The 13,505-nt window shown below is 41.9% G+C and overlaps 1 protein-coding gene across 4 annotated transcripts in view; it reads right to left on the bottom strand.

The window, feature by feature from the left end:
- Positions 1 to 10,746, bottom strand: part of PTPN14 (protein tyrosine phosphatase non-receptor type 14) — a 123,812-nt gene extending 113,066 nt beyond the window's left edge. For 2 of the 4 annotated variants that reach the window (XM_032989565.2, XM_032989570.2), the window contains exon 1: positions 9,472 to 10,002. The gene's annotated coding sequence lies outside the window, so the exon portion shown is untranslated. Of the gene's footprint in view, positions 1 to 9,471; positions 10,003 to 10,535 lie in introns of those variants that run through there. The other 2 variants (XM_032989567.2, XM_032989568.2) reach the window with 2 other exon arrangements.
- Positions 10,747 to 13,505: the final 2,759 nt, after the last annotated feature.

Here is a 13,505-nt window from a genome sequence, read left to right as displayed (position 1 = left end):
GGCTATGGCAAAAAGACTTTTGAAGATAAACACACACAAATTCATTTTTTTCATCCTAAGAAAATATCTGAGTAATTGAGGATATCCTTCCCTGTCACTGTCATATCCTCTGTTGCTCTGTTTAATTGCAACATACAACACGAAGAGACTAAGAAATGCATTTGCTCTGATTCCATTACAAGTAAAAAAATAAATTAAATTACATTATAAATCCACACTACTAAGGAGAACAGAGAAAGCAAAATTAAGTGGTCTTCAACAGTAGGTATTTAATCCAAAGTTATCTGAATAGCCCAATCATTTAACAGATCTATTTGCTTGGAAGTTACGGTGTTCTTTCAAGCTCACAGTCCTGCCACTCATGCCTATTTCAGTGTATTGCTCTGGAGGCAGGGGGAGAGGGAAAGAAAGTACAAAATTTCACTCTGTATGAAAAGAGTCAGTGGTACTTGTCAAGGACACTGAACACATAAAGCTAACATGAAAATTAAGCTACATGTTAACAAACTTCTATTGTAACACAAGCTGAAAATACAGAGGTAGGAAAGAAACCTTATATCACATCAACAGAAGGTGACATTACTGACAAAATAGAACAAAATGACTAATTGTGTCCCATGTGCACCCACCCCTTGTCAGATGTTTTGACAGATTAATTAACGCATGGGTGACAATCTTTATACCTAAATCAGGTTCTAGGAAAACTGTAAGAATGTATCAGTCTCTCTGGATAAACCCATTTGTACATCAGAAGAAACAACTGGGCCATCATTAGACAAGGTTTAATGTTTTTTGAAAGCACATCCTACCCACATTAATCATTCATCCTTTCAGCAGTGAAGAGTTATATGCAAATGTATACTACAAAAGCTCAGAGCTGTTCTAGTGAGCAACTGTTTTAGGTTACTACACCAGCAACAAAGAACAAGAAGAGCTAGAGCAAAATATATAGCAAGTAGAGAAGTTCTCATAATCCAAACTGACGTATTCTACTTGAATATGCCTCCCTCTATTCCAGCTCCAGGGAAATGTTCATCACTTCATAAAGTCAGATCCTGAGATGGTATCAGTAATTCCCTTCCAAAACAACTGTCTCAATTACGGAACTGTAAATTTGCAGGAAGTGTGCCTTCCTGAATTTGCATATTTAAATGCACATGTTTATGACAATTTACCAATTAAATACAGAAACCAGAATAACTTCTGAGAAATTAACCAGCTACAGAGGAGGGCAGGCTATGACCAAAGAAACCAAAATCCTCAGATACATTCCAGCTCTCCTCAACACACCATCTGCCTATTGCACCAAACCATTTAATCTCCTCTTCCTTAGACTGTAATTCAAGACATGTATTGTGTCTTTTGCTATTTGTAAAGCACCCAGCACATTTTGCAATGCAAAAAGGAATTAAAAAACATTAATTATTCAATTACATCTATCTTTCCATATGCAACATTCTAGCTATTTAAACACTTTTCTCTACATAACATTACATAGTAAGAAACATTAAACTGCATACCAAAAGCCCTAAAATATGTAACAAGCAAAACCAATTTTTATCTTTAAATGGCAGCTTTTACTTCCAACTTGTCAGAAAGAAAGTTAATGTAAAAAAAAAAAAAAATGGAAGTGAAATCTACAAGCAATGAATGCTTGAATGCTAAATGCTAACCTGCCTCAATAATGCTCTCCTGCATATATTTTACTACTATTTTATGAACAAGATTTCCAGCTATTCACAAACACATTTTGGGGCACCAAGTTACTAAAAGGAACACAAACACCTGGAAGAAAACTTGCAAGAAAACCCTGTCATTGCCTTTCTCTGTTCTCAGAAAGAACCACAACAAAGTGGGAAGCAGCAGCACCCAAGAGTCAATACTGTGATTTAGCTTCCTCTGCTATCACAGATTCCCAAAACACAGTCTTGGCAAAGGTGCAAGGAATGACAGGACCTTTACTCAAATATGTCTGCATAAATTGTTTTATTCACAAGCAGAAACTTGTCCTGTCCACCCTCTGTTCTGAAGCCACCAGAGCTCTGAATCTCCGTTAATATTTCTGTCTACCAGCAAAAGACTGCATCAGCTATCCCCTTAAGATAGCAGCCAACTTCTTTATCTGGTAAGCTAACCAAAGCATTTTCCTAAACAGACTGAATCCTCACAACACTATGAAGAATGTAAATAGCCAGCAATCCTACTCAGTAGCTCTTAAAGTATGCCAACCAAGGTAAAAAACCCCAACAAACGATCATTTCAGATGCCTGTTTTCCAGGACCTTTGAAATAAATTCCCATCACCCTCAAAGCTCATCAGGGTTCTTTCTCCTGAAGCAGGTCTGTTCACATCGGGCATTTCAGAAAACTCTTAAGGGAGAATTCAGATTTTCTCAGAAATCTCTCTTTTCTATATTTGGGGTAGGACTTTCAAGGCCTGCTCCTACTGAAGGCACCAGAAGTTTTACTCCACCTCAGCACAAGACGAATTAGGCCACTGCATAGATTGCTTTTCCCTCTTCTCTCCCTCTGTCCTGGTAAACAACAGGCACAGAGTTTTGTGTTGTAATTCCTTTACACACTGTCTCGCTTTTAAAGCACCTGAGATAAGCACTGCATATCACATACTTGGAAAATGCAGGGTTTCCACTACCAACAGCGTACAGTTTTGCATTGAAAGAACAAATTAAAGTGTTGAGGAAAGAGGTCAAAATAAAAATGGCATGTAGCTGTAGGCATAAAAAATGGGATCTGGCTTCTATTAGCTGAATCTCTGATTGGCAAAGTCCCCTGATTTTGCCCAGGCTTGTCCAAAAACCTAGCTTAATTATCATCATCAATAAAAAGCTAAAGGCATTTTATCTACAAGGTAGTGAATGCCTCTTCTCAAAAGAGGGAGTTCCATGATAAGAGGTAATCTAAAAAAACCTAAGGAATGCAAACTATTTTCTCAGTTGTAAAAACAAGAAAAAAATTGCACAAGCACAAGTTAAAACAACTACTGGTAACCTCGCGCTTCTCCTCCACAGCCAACTTCTCCTGGCCCTGCCCAGTGTCCTTCAGGTAGCGATGCTTTGAACGAGCCCCATGTTCAAAGGATGGAGTCCCAAAAGAGGACACTACCTTTATGCATCTTCAGAAATGTGGACCTCCCCATAAACCTTATTTTCTGAGTTCACAGAAGCAGTGCAAGGCCACCTTCAAAATAGCTTCAGCCTTTTCAACAGGGATGTCAGAATATCAGTCCATGTTTTATTTTGTAGATAGCTGCCAGGCAGCCTGTAAGACAACTCATTCTGGTTGGTCAGAACACCTAAAAGTGAAAAGATACTTTGCTTTTTATACTTTGGGTTACAGTATAGCTTTCTGAAACTTCTACTGATAAATCTTGACTGTGTTACACCCTACACACACCTGTTAACGTGAAGTGTTATTATATCAGTCACACTGCCTGCTACTAAATCAATTTCTTTCCCCACTTTCTCTTCTGCAACAGAGTAACATTTGCGGTCTAGAGATGTCCAAGAATTCTATGGTGTTGGTACACTATTGCTTTGACAATATTTTCTTTTAAAGACCCTCTAAGTTACAAAAGATCTAGCTACCTCCAGAAACTGGTCCTATTTATCACACAATCAGACATACAACTATCATTCTGTTAGAAAATGAAAAAAATATTTGTATCAACTAAACAAATTACAAAATGTTCCTTGTCCATTAAAATAAACACTAGAAATCATTGATCATCATAACCAAATCAATTTATAACAGATACCATTGCTAACTGCCTTTTAAATAAAGCTTAACCATCATTTCTGTTCTTCTCTATACCAGCCCAGGCCGCAGCAGAGCATGCTTCAATAAATTAAACCATCAAACTTTATTGTGTTAGAGTCCAGTATATAGTTTCTATGAAGCATGAACCTACATAAAAAAGAAATCTTTCAATTCCACCTGCATTATTTAATTAAAGCCACCATCATTCACAGTACAATACAGAAATTACATTGCTATACAGGGTCAAATCATCAGCCCAACATCCTGTTTCTAACAGCAACTTACCCTATGTCCTCCAGAAGAAAACATGTGAAATATCACAGCAGACACTAATAACATGATCTGTCCTAAGGTAAATTTCTGAATCCTCATCAGATGCTGTTGATTTATGCCCTAGAGCATCTCAGTTAACATCCCTTTGGTTGTAGTTGTAACTGTTCTTCCTGTCCGTGGGAATAGTTCACTTTTTCATCCGACCAGACTCTTGGTTTATAAGCTTACATTTGGCGGAAAGTATTGTAATTACTTGGGTTTTGTTTGGTTTTGTTTGTTTGTTTTTTGTTTGTTTGTTGTGTGTTTTTTTTTTTTTTAATGGTGATTTAGGGGTATTATATACATTGTCTTTCAAACTATTCCATATAACTAGTCATTGTATCAAAGGACAATAGAATTATTATTTATTAATGGCCAAACATTATTTTGCACATATATAACCTACCTCTTCTAATTGACCTCCTCGAAACAAAGCAACACTAATATTTTCAGTTCAACTTCATATGAATATCTTCCCATCTCTCTTCTTCGATAGAATACAAATTGATTATTCCACGGCAATTTGAGCACGAGTTTAATAATGTCCTTTGTGTTATTAACACAGCATTGCACAATCACTGTGGCACTTTTTTCTACACAATGCTAAGCATTAAGGAGGTGCACAAGTTCAAATACAAAATTGTCGAAATCTTCCTCTCCACCTTAATAAATATAGCTAATTTACAATCCAGTAACATGAACGAGTAATATGATTATTCCCTCTAATGTGCATATTCTTGAATTTATCAACATCATCTGCTATGCTTCCCTTTTACCCAGCTTTCTTGGATTCCCTTTACAATTTCTCAGTCTTCTTCAATCTTGCCTAATCCAAATACTTTTGCATCATTAGCAAGTTTTGGCACACCATCATTCATCTAGTTTATTAGATCACCAACATACACATTCACCACCCTCTTTTCAGAGTTGTTTCTACATTACATGGTAATTTAGGGTTTACGTTGTTACTGACAAAAAAAAAAAAAAATTTTTAGTCATAAGAAAAAGCACTCTTTGAGAACTAGAAAGGAGAGTTGCAGTCTCCAAAGGACTTGCTTGGTTTTAAGCAAAGCTAGGTATCTAAACTCTTAATGTGAGCAGAATGCAAGACAGTCACAATGTCTACAGGACATTAGAGGGGGGGTGTAGGTCATCATTCTCTTCTTCCCAGGACATTACCCATCCAACATGTCACATACCTGACTTCCTCCAGAAAAATTATTTGATTAGAAATCCTTCTTAATGTTACATAAATTTATGCTTAATTAGTGCTAAGTTTACAGTCCCTTAGGTATTTTCAAAAGTTGCTCACATATAGTTGACTATAATATGTGCAAGTGCTTATTAGGGCAGCAATGATGGGGGGAAATATGTTTTCAAAAAAATATGCACATTCCTTTTACATGCTTTGTGCTGCATCACGGTCTCATGTCCTTAATTCCAGATGGCAATTTTAGCATTCATTTGCAGACCTTGAGAAACACTTTAAAGAGCAATCTAAAGCCTTCTTTACTCTCCTCTGCATCTAAAGCCAAAAATACCAATTGACATAATTCAGATGGCAAGGCATTGTGTTTGCATCGTTACATTACCTTTATTTGACCACAATCTAATCTTGACAATTCACTAAAACCGGGCCACATTTCATTATATTATGCATGGACATTGAAAGTTAAAGACAATTAAATTAAAATGCTCCTAATCCTTCAAACCTTCACATGAAGTCATCCTTGAACTTGGTAAGTTTGCTTTAGAAATGTTTACTCGAACAGAAGAGTTGCAAGCAGAAGAAAAGGGTAGTATGTATGCACTTAATAGCAAAGCCAAATCTGGTTTTCATCTAAAAAATAACAACGCCAATAACAATTTTGATTTCCCATATATTTAAGATAAGCTGTACCATGATATATCTTTTAGCTTAAAAATTTTCAGCAAGCTCCAATTTTGTGTTCTGGTTGCTTATCATTACAAAAGTATCCAGACATTTCAATCATAAGCTTCATTTTGTCAGGTGACTTTACAGTAAAAGAACAAAATACTATCCCCAAAGATCAGATAGTCAAGCCAAATACTATCAAGAAACAGGAAAAAAAAAAAAAAACAAAACCAACATCATCCCAATAAGGCACACAACTCCAAAATAAAGATGCAATGTTACTGCCTCTAAATCACACTGTTTCACAGAAGAAATGAACACCAAGTCAACAAATGCCTCATACCCTGATAGAACACCTAACTGTCAGCTTTTGGACACCTGGACATTCTACTCTGATCCTTTCATACCCCAGAGTTCTTACTCACCCCACTACTGCCCAAAGGAAAGAGGGGAAGAGTCACAGACTGCAGGTCCTGTTCCCAGGGCTATTTCCACATTTGTGAGGTGCCCTGTTCCTTCAGAGCATGTGTCATGTCTCCTCATCTCATCTGTGCTCCGAGGGCACATCAAGCCAGAAGGCCTTAAGCAGAAGATGGGCACCTGCACAGGACAGGCTACACTCACTCCGGACATGGACCCAGATCCAGCACAACCAGAGGAAGCTACAGGTGCCCACTGAGTTTTGAGGTCTACTGTACTAGGTGCAGGAGGATGAGGTTAGACAGGGGAACCAAAATCATACTTTTATCATCACCTTGGACTTCAGACCAGGTCTACCTCAGTTCCTTTAGGATCTAGCCTTTATTTTCTATTTTTTTAATATATTTGTTTAAAACCATCCAAGAGGTAGAGTCAGCAGCTTTCATAGAGTCTCTGAATAGGGAGCCAATAGATTGAAAAAATGGAACCAGACCTTTTCACTTAGAATTTCAGAGAATCTTGTGCACAGGCATACTCCGCACAGGAAGAACATCTACAGGGTAGTGGTTTGTCTTCACAGATCAGGAGCTGTTCCAGTGGAACTCCACAAAGTGTAATAGGCCAAGGCACGCTGCACTTCACAATGGACTTCGACATAAAAAGACTTTTATGGCATCTGCTCAGCATAAAAATTAAGCCTTTACTGAAATCTTCTTGTAACTGAGCTGGATACACATGCACAAATATATTGCATAGTAAGTATTATAGCCTGGCTCCTGCTAAGACTTGTATACTTGTTTATTATTATGTATAAAAAAGAAATTCCATGATTTCAAAAGCACTACTCATGAATGTGAATTTAAGCACATGGGTGGGTCTTTGCAGGACTCGGACCCATACACTACTGAGCAGCATTGCCTGCTGAAAACTTTTTACCTTTGTATACTACCGGCAGCTTAGAAAACCCCCTCAGCCGACTAACCCTTGCAACAGAGGACAAGTTGCTTCCAGCTGAGGAGCTGGAGTTCAAGTACACTTTTCACACTGCATATATCTCTACTAAACTTAAATGCAGATTCAAATGAGCTACTTATGTAACATTTAACCAAATACAGCCTCACTGGATATGAAGAGAAACAGAATTTAGAGCAGCCCCTTTGGCTGTAGTGGTACAAAAGAAACACATAAAAAGGAAACCATAGAGTGACCAGAAGTATGTAAACACTTTTTTTTTATATATTAAATACTTTCTCTAAGATTGGAGGAGCCACTGGTGGCCATGACAATTTGTTAAGTATACAAAAGCAGATGTATTTCATAGAAAGCCATTCTATACCTAAGTTACAATAACTGACTCACAGGCTTCTGCTGGACAAGAAAGACCAGGAGAAAAGTCAGCCATTAGTATTAACATTGGTTGCTAATTAACTCTCATGAACAACGTCAAAACTACTTCTGATACTATTACAAAAACATTTAAAAGACACGTTTAAAACTGTAAGTATAACGTACATACAAAAGCTTGGTTTGCTCGGTACGGAGATCAGTCCCACAGTCCTTGCTCTGGCCTTCATCTGCACCACTAGACTTTCTGAGGTTGCATGGAGACAGTCGTGCTTTCAAGCTTCTCACACACAAATGCACTCGCAGAACTGATGGGCACAAGCTCTGCCACAGATTTTGGGGACTAACTTTTAGCTGATGGGCTGTACTTCAAAGCTCCCAACTTTTGTATCATGACCCATTAGATACACACAAGTGCCCTCTGCCTGTAAGCAACTCTGGCACAGCTTCCTACAGAAACCAAAAAAAGTTCAAGAAAGTACTGCCAATAACAGAACAGGGCCTAAAGCTTATTTGCATTACTATAATATCAACACACGCTTTATTTTATACCATGTAACAAGTACTAGATGTCAGCTACAGACCCCCCAGAGGGCAAGAGCAAAAGCTGTGTAATCTGTATTTTGTCACTCATATTTGATAGGACATTCTCAGCTGGATAACCAGAGAGCAGTCCCTGCTGGGACTGCCTCCCCTCACAATCTCTCCCCCAAAAGACCTGACCGCCTGCTCTCATAATATGGAGGTTGGCAGGTGGTGACTTGTGATTCGGGGGGGGGGAGCCATTTTATAGGTATATTTTCCCAAACTCTAAAAGAGCTTCAGCAGATAACAGTGCTTTCAGAATAACCAAACCCAGCAGTGATAATCTGCATAGAGTTTTAAGAAAAGAGAACTGTCTTCTGGTAAAAGTATTTCTTTCAGCAATGGTTTCAGGCTACAGGCCAAAAATCCCAGAAAACATTCTGGGCAACATCATCTCGACTCGGAGCCTTTATCGGTCACTGTTTGTTCCCACCTTGTTAAAGTTACAACCAGCCGAAGAGTTGCTTATAATGGCAACATATGATTATTTTATGCAAATCAGAGATAAAACATTCTCGATAGGAAAGCTCCAGCACACATTATATCCACATACCACACATACATTATGTAACGCTCCATACCAAATACACTCCAATAAAGAGAGCTAGTTTGAGATCTTAAAAATTCATTGACTTTGCCACATCAGAAATGAGAGCAGATGTCAGCCTTCCCTGCCTCGCTGCGACCTTTTCTGCAGGGCTCGGCGTTGCACAGCTGCTGAGGACGAGCAGCTAGTTTAGGCTCGGCTGTAACTAACAAAGGACAAGGTAAACCCCTGGGCGGGGGGAGACAAACCCGTGCATGCCGCCGTGTAAACACGGGCAGCCCAGCACAGCGCCCTGCCTATTGACAAATACCTCCTGATTATACAAATGCCGCGTTATCTAGGTGTCTGGCAGATTAAATTCACCGGCTGGACGGACCATCCGAGGCTTGTTTATCGCAGGTCACCGACTGGCATCTGTAACCCAAGCGTAGCTATTTTCGTAATTTGCAAACTGCAGCGTATACGCCGCTGAGCTGTAATTGCACGTTGCCGAGCGCTGCGAGCCTTACCCGAACGCTGCCTACCGCACACACGGAGTAAAAACCATAACTCGGGCTGGTCCCAAGTCAGCCCGAGCCCAAACTCCAGCAAACTCGGCGGCGGCTCCTTACCTGCTGCTCGGCTCCGGCTTTGTGCGCTCCCGGGGGAGGCGGCTGTGCTGGCCCGGCCCGGCCCGGCCCGGCCCGGCCCGGGGGGCGGCGGCTGCCGGCGGCGGGACCCAAAGCGGGCGGGGAAGGCGTGGGGCCGCTCCCCGGGAGCGGTGGGGATGGAGACCCGCTCCCGCCGCCCCGGCCCGGCCACCACCGCGGGGAACTTCGGCGGGGCGGCCGGGAGCTGGGGGGCCGCCGGCGGCGGGGGCGGCGAGGGCCGGGGCGCCCGGAGCTCCTGCTGCCGCCCGCGGGGTGCGGGAAGGAGGGAGGCAGGACGGGAGGGAGGGGACTGGTGTCCCGCGGGGGCGAGCGGGGCCGGCGGGCGGGCGAGCCGGAGGCGGCGGGGCCGAGGCCGGGCTGGGGCCGGGGCGGCGCGGGGAGTCACGGCCCAGGAATGCCAGGAATGTGGGGCGGCCGCTGCGGCCGCGGGGCCCGGAGACGTCGGGGACGCGACTTAGGATTTCTTTTCTCTATTTTTTTTCTTTTTTTTTTTTTCCCTCCCCCCCCCCCCCCCTTTTTTTTTTTTTTTTTTTTTAAAACTCTTCCCCCACCTCCCCAAGGAAGGAGGAGGGCTGAAGCCCACCCCGCGGAGGAGGGAAAAGGAGGGAGGAAGAGGAGGGCATACGGTCCTGCCAATCCGGGCGGGTGCCGGCTGCGGCGCTCCCGAGGAGGGCAGAGCTGCGGGGCGCCTTCCTCGGCGCGCCCCCCCGCCCCGCCGCGGGGAACACACCCCTCCCCGCCACGCGTGTCGGCGCGGGGGCTGGGCCGGCCGCGACCCGCCGTGGGGCTCCGCGCACGTGTCGGCCCGGGAGGCGCTGCGTGGCCCGGGGCGTGGGGTGGGACACACACCCCCCCACACACACACGGGACGCCCTCAGAAAGGCTCGGCGGGAGTGGGGAGCGGCGCTGAGGCAGGCTTTCCACGCGTGGGCCTTGGAGCCCTCGTGTTCCCCCTTCCAGCCCCTCCCGCTGCCCCTCCTTGCCCTTCCGCAACCCGCCATTCATCCCCCTCCGTCTTGCCTTACAGCACCGTTTCTTCTCCTTGCCCTCCCCGTCTCCGCTCCTCCCGCTCTTCCGCATTTCAGCCCCTCGGGCCTCCCGCTCGCTGCGTGACCCCCCCACTTCCAGGAGGGCAGGACGGTGGGTGCGGGGCAGAGGCGGGAAAGGCCCTCGCGGTGTCTGCTGTGGGGGGCAGAGGGGGCAGGGAGCGCACCTCGCTGTCGGAAGCGATGAGTATGGTCCGGAAGGTCGGGAGATGTTGAGGGGATCATCCCAGACCAAGCAGGCTTAAGATCAGTGAGAGTATTAGAAATTGCGTAGGGGCTCTTACGTGTCATGGCTGGTAGACAATTTGCAAAATTATTTTTGCTTCAGACTACATTTATTTAAAATCATCCACGTTCTGAAAAGCATGTGCAAATACTTCTGGTACCGGCGGGCACCTGCAGAAATGTCGAAGGGAGGCATCCCTCTAAAACTGGGACACCAGAATTTAAGGACTCTTACAAAACAGGGGAAATCATGAAAAATAATAAGTGAGAAATTATACTATTTTTGAGTTGCTGTGATTTTTTTTTTTTTTTTTTTTTTTGCTACTTGTACACCTTACAGAAGGAGTACGTCAGCAGATTCACTGGAGTCAGGATTACTCAGTTTATTAATGGTAAGAGGATCAGGAGCTGAGAGAGGGAGAAATAGCACAGGTTCTTGATTTTGATAGATAAGTAATTGTATTTAAATACTGTATGTGGAATCACAAGCCTATGCCTTACCTCTGGCATAATAATATAATTACATTTTGTAAGGAAAGTCCTTTTCATCTGAGGCTCTCAAACATTTTATAAACACCACACCTTAGTGAAGTAAGTAATTACCCCCATTTTGCATACGGCTACACGGAGGCTCTAAGAAGTGACACCATTTAAGACCTTGACTTGAGTTATACTTGACCACATGTAGATACAGATCTTTGAGTAAGAATCTGGAAGAAATGTCAGGTGTCAGGATGAGATAAGACAGATGGATCATAGAGCCACTGTGCTCTGAATTTATACAGTTCGGCTTTATGCCAGAAAATGGCTTTTCCCCTGCTGAGGGGGAAGGTGCATGAGAGGGTAGTGTGCATCAGAACTAGGGTTTAACTTGTTTGGTTCCTGTTGGGTTGTCCCCATGCTGGGGAAGGTGTAAGGATGTTCTTCAGACAATAAATACGGACTTTTGCATCTGTGCCTCACAGTGGTGTGCTGGCTACCTGGAGTCTTTGAGTCAAATTCCCGGTTTGCAGCTGGCCACTTTCACTTTCATAGGTCTCTCTTCATTTGAAGTAAACTTATTTAATGACCTGACCTGAACTGCAAATGAAATAATGTTGCAAGAAGCATAAACATGCTGACGGGAAGATTTGGAGGGGAGATTTTATGTATTGGTTACCTGCAGGATGGGCTACCCTAGAAGAAATAAAACCAGCTAGAATAAATAAAATCAAAATACTTGTCAGCACGAGCTTTTACTAAAAGGTCAGCTCAACAAACTCTGCAAAATTAAATGTATTTCAAATTTACCCAACCAAGAGAAGCTCCTGAAACTGGGAATGAAGATCATGATTTTTTCATGATGTCACTTAGTACAGTGATTAATGTCTGTGTTAGACTCTCAGAGATTGTAGTAGTAGGTGCTTTAGAAAAACCAAGCTTTCCAGAGATTATAGCCAGTTACTGCAAAGAGTCTTTGATACAGAAATCTGTTGTGTTGGTGCTACTACCACTTTCTAGGACCACTGAAACCTGGAATCTTTACATACCCATTTGCTTCCCAAGAACTGGCAGGAATATACGACCCTGGGATTAAAACCAACAGTTCCTACCTGCTACTTGGGAGTCATTTCATAAAATACTAAAATGAGATTAGATGTTCCTCATGCTGTTTCAAAATGGGATGTTAAAATGATCCAAATCATTGATTTTGTTCCAAACCCCTGTGCTGGTTCAGATTTGTCCAGAAAACTGTGATGGATAATCTTCTATCAATTATATGTAGGCTGGACTATGTATTATCTTTCTATGCTGTTAAGGAATCATGTTACAGCAATTTTTTTTTTTTTTTTTTAAAGGTGATAACTATAAATTAAATTTACAGACTTTATTGACTCGCTGTAACGATTTGTGGAATTTACCTACAAAATATTCACTCTGCTTTGGTATAAATTAATTTTTATGCTGGTTCCTTCTACAGTTTTATCAGGATTATTATATTAAGATACTCTACAAAATATTAGAGTAGATGCAAAATAACTTATTGACATAGGACTGTACCTCAGTTACCTTAGCTACCAGTTTTCGGTCTGATCTTGGGCATGTAGCAGCATATCCCTGTGTCTTAATTTTCTTCTCTGAAAATTGAGATAATGATAGTGATCTTAAGTAGGTGCTTTTTGATTTGCAGATGAAAGCATTGTATAGGAGAGAAACATTATTTTTTTTTTTTCTCCAAATTGTGGATTTGACAGGCCTGAATGTTGTCTTAAAACCCTTGTGAAAATAAAGCCCAACACCATTCCACTTGACCAAATGATTAATTATCAGCAGAGGAAAACTGATTTTATCTGGGTCAAAATACAGGAGACATTTATTATGTCAGTGTTATCTGAAGCTATGTGAAATGAATTTTGAAGTGTCTTAGCACCTTGCTAGCAAGAGCTATATTAAACATATTTTGAATGTCTTTAAACTGAGGCTAAAGTAATTCTAGAGTCTTGTTATAACACGGAAAAATCTCAGTCCTTGTTGGTTGGTGAGACCATGTCATAACCTGTTTCATATAAAACTGTCTTTAAACTTTGCTTAAGCAACAGCTGGTGGTTTCTCCTGTGAACAGTAGATGATGTTTAATTAGTCTTACAGTCATCTACATTACAATCAAATCAAAGAATGCAGTTGCAACACATTCCCAATTTGTATTGTAAATGTGACCCTAACTGTGTTCCTAAAATCTCTGTC

The sequence above is a fragment of the Tyto alba genome, unplaced genomic scaffold, assembly GCF_018691265.1.
Source record: "Tyto alba isolate M040663 unplaced genomic scaffold, T.alba_DEE_v4.0 Super-Scaffold_16, whole genome shotgun sequence".
Lineage (NCBI taxonomy): Eukaryota > Metazoa > Chordata > Aves > Strigiformes > Tytonidae > Tyto > Tyto alba.
The sequence above is the reverse complement of the archived record's forward strand: the minus strand, read 5'-3'. Positions and strand labels throughout refer to the sequence as shown.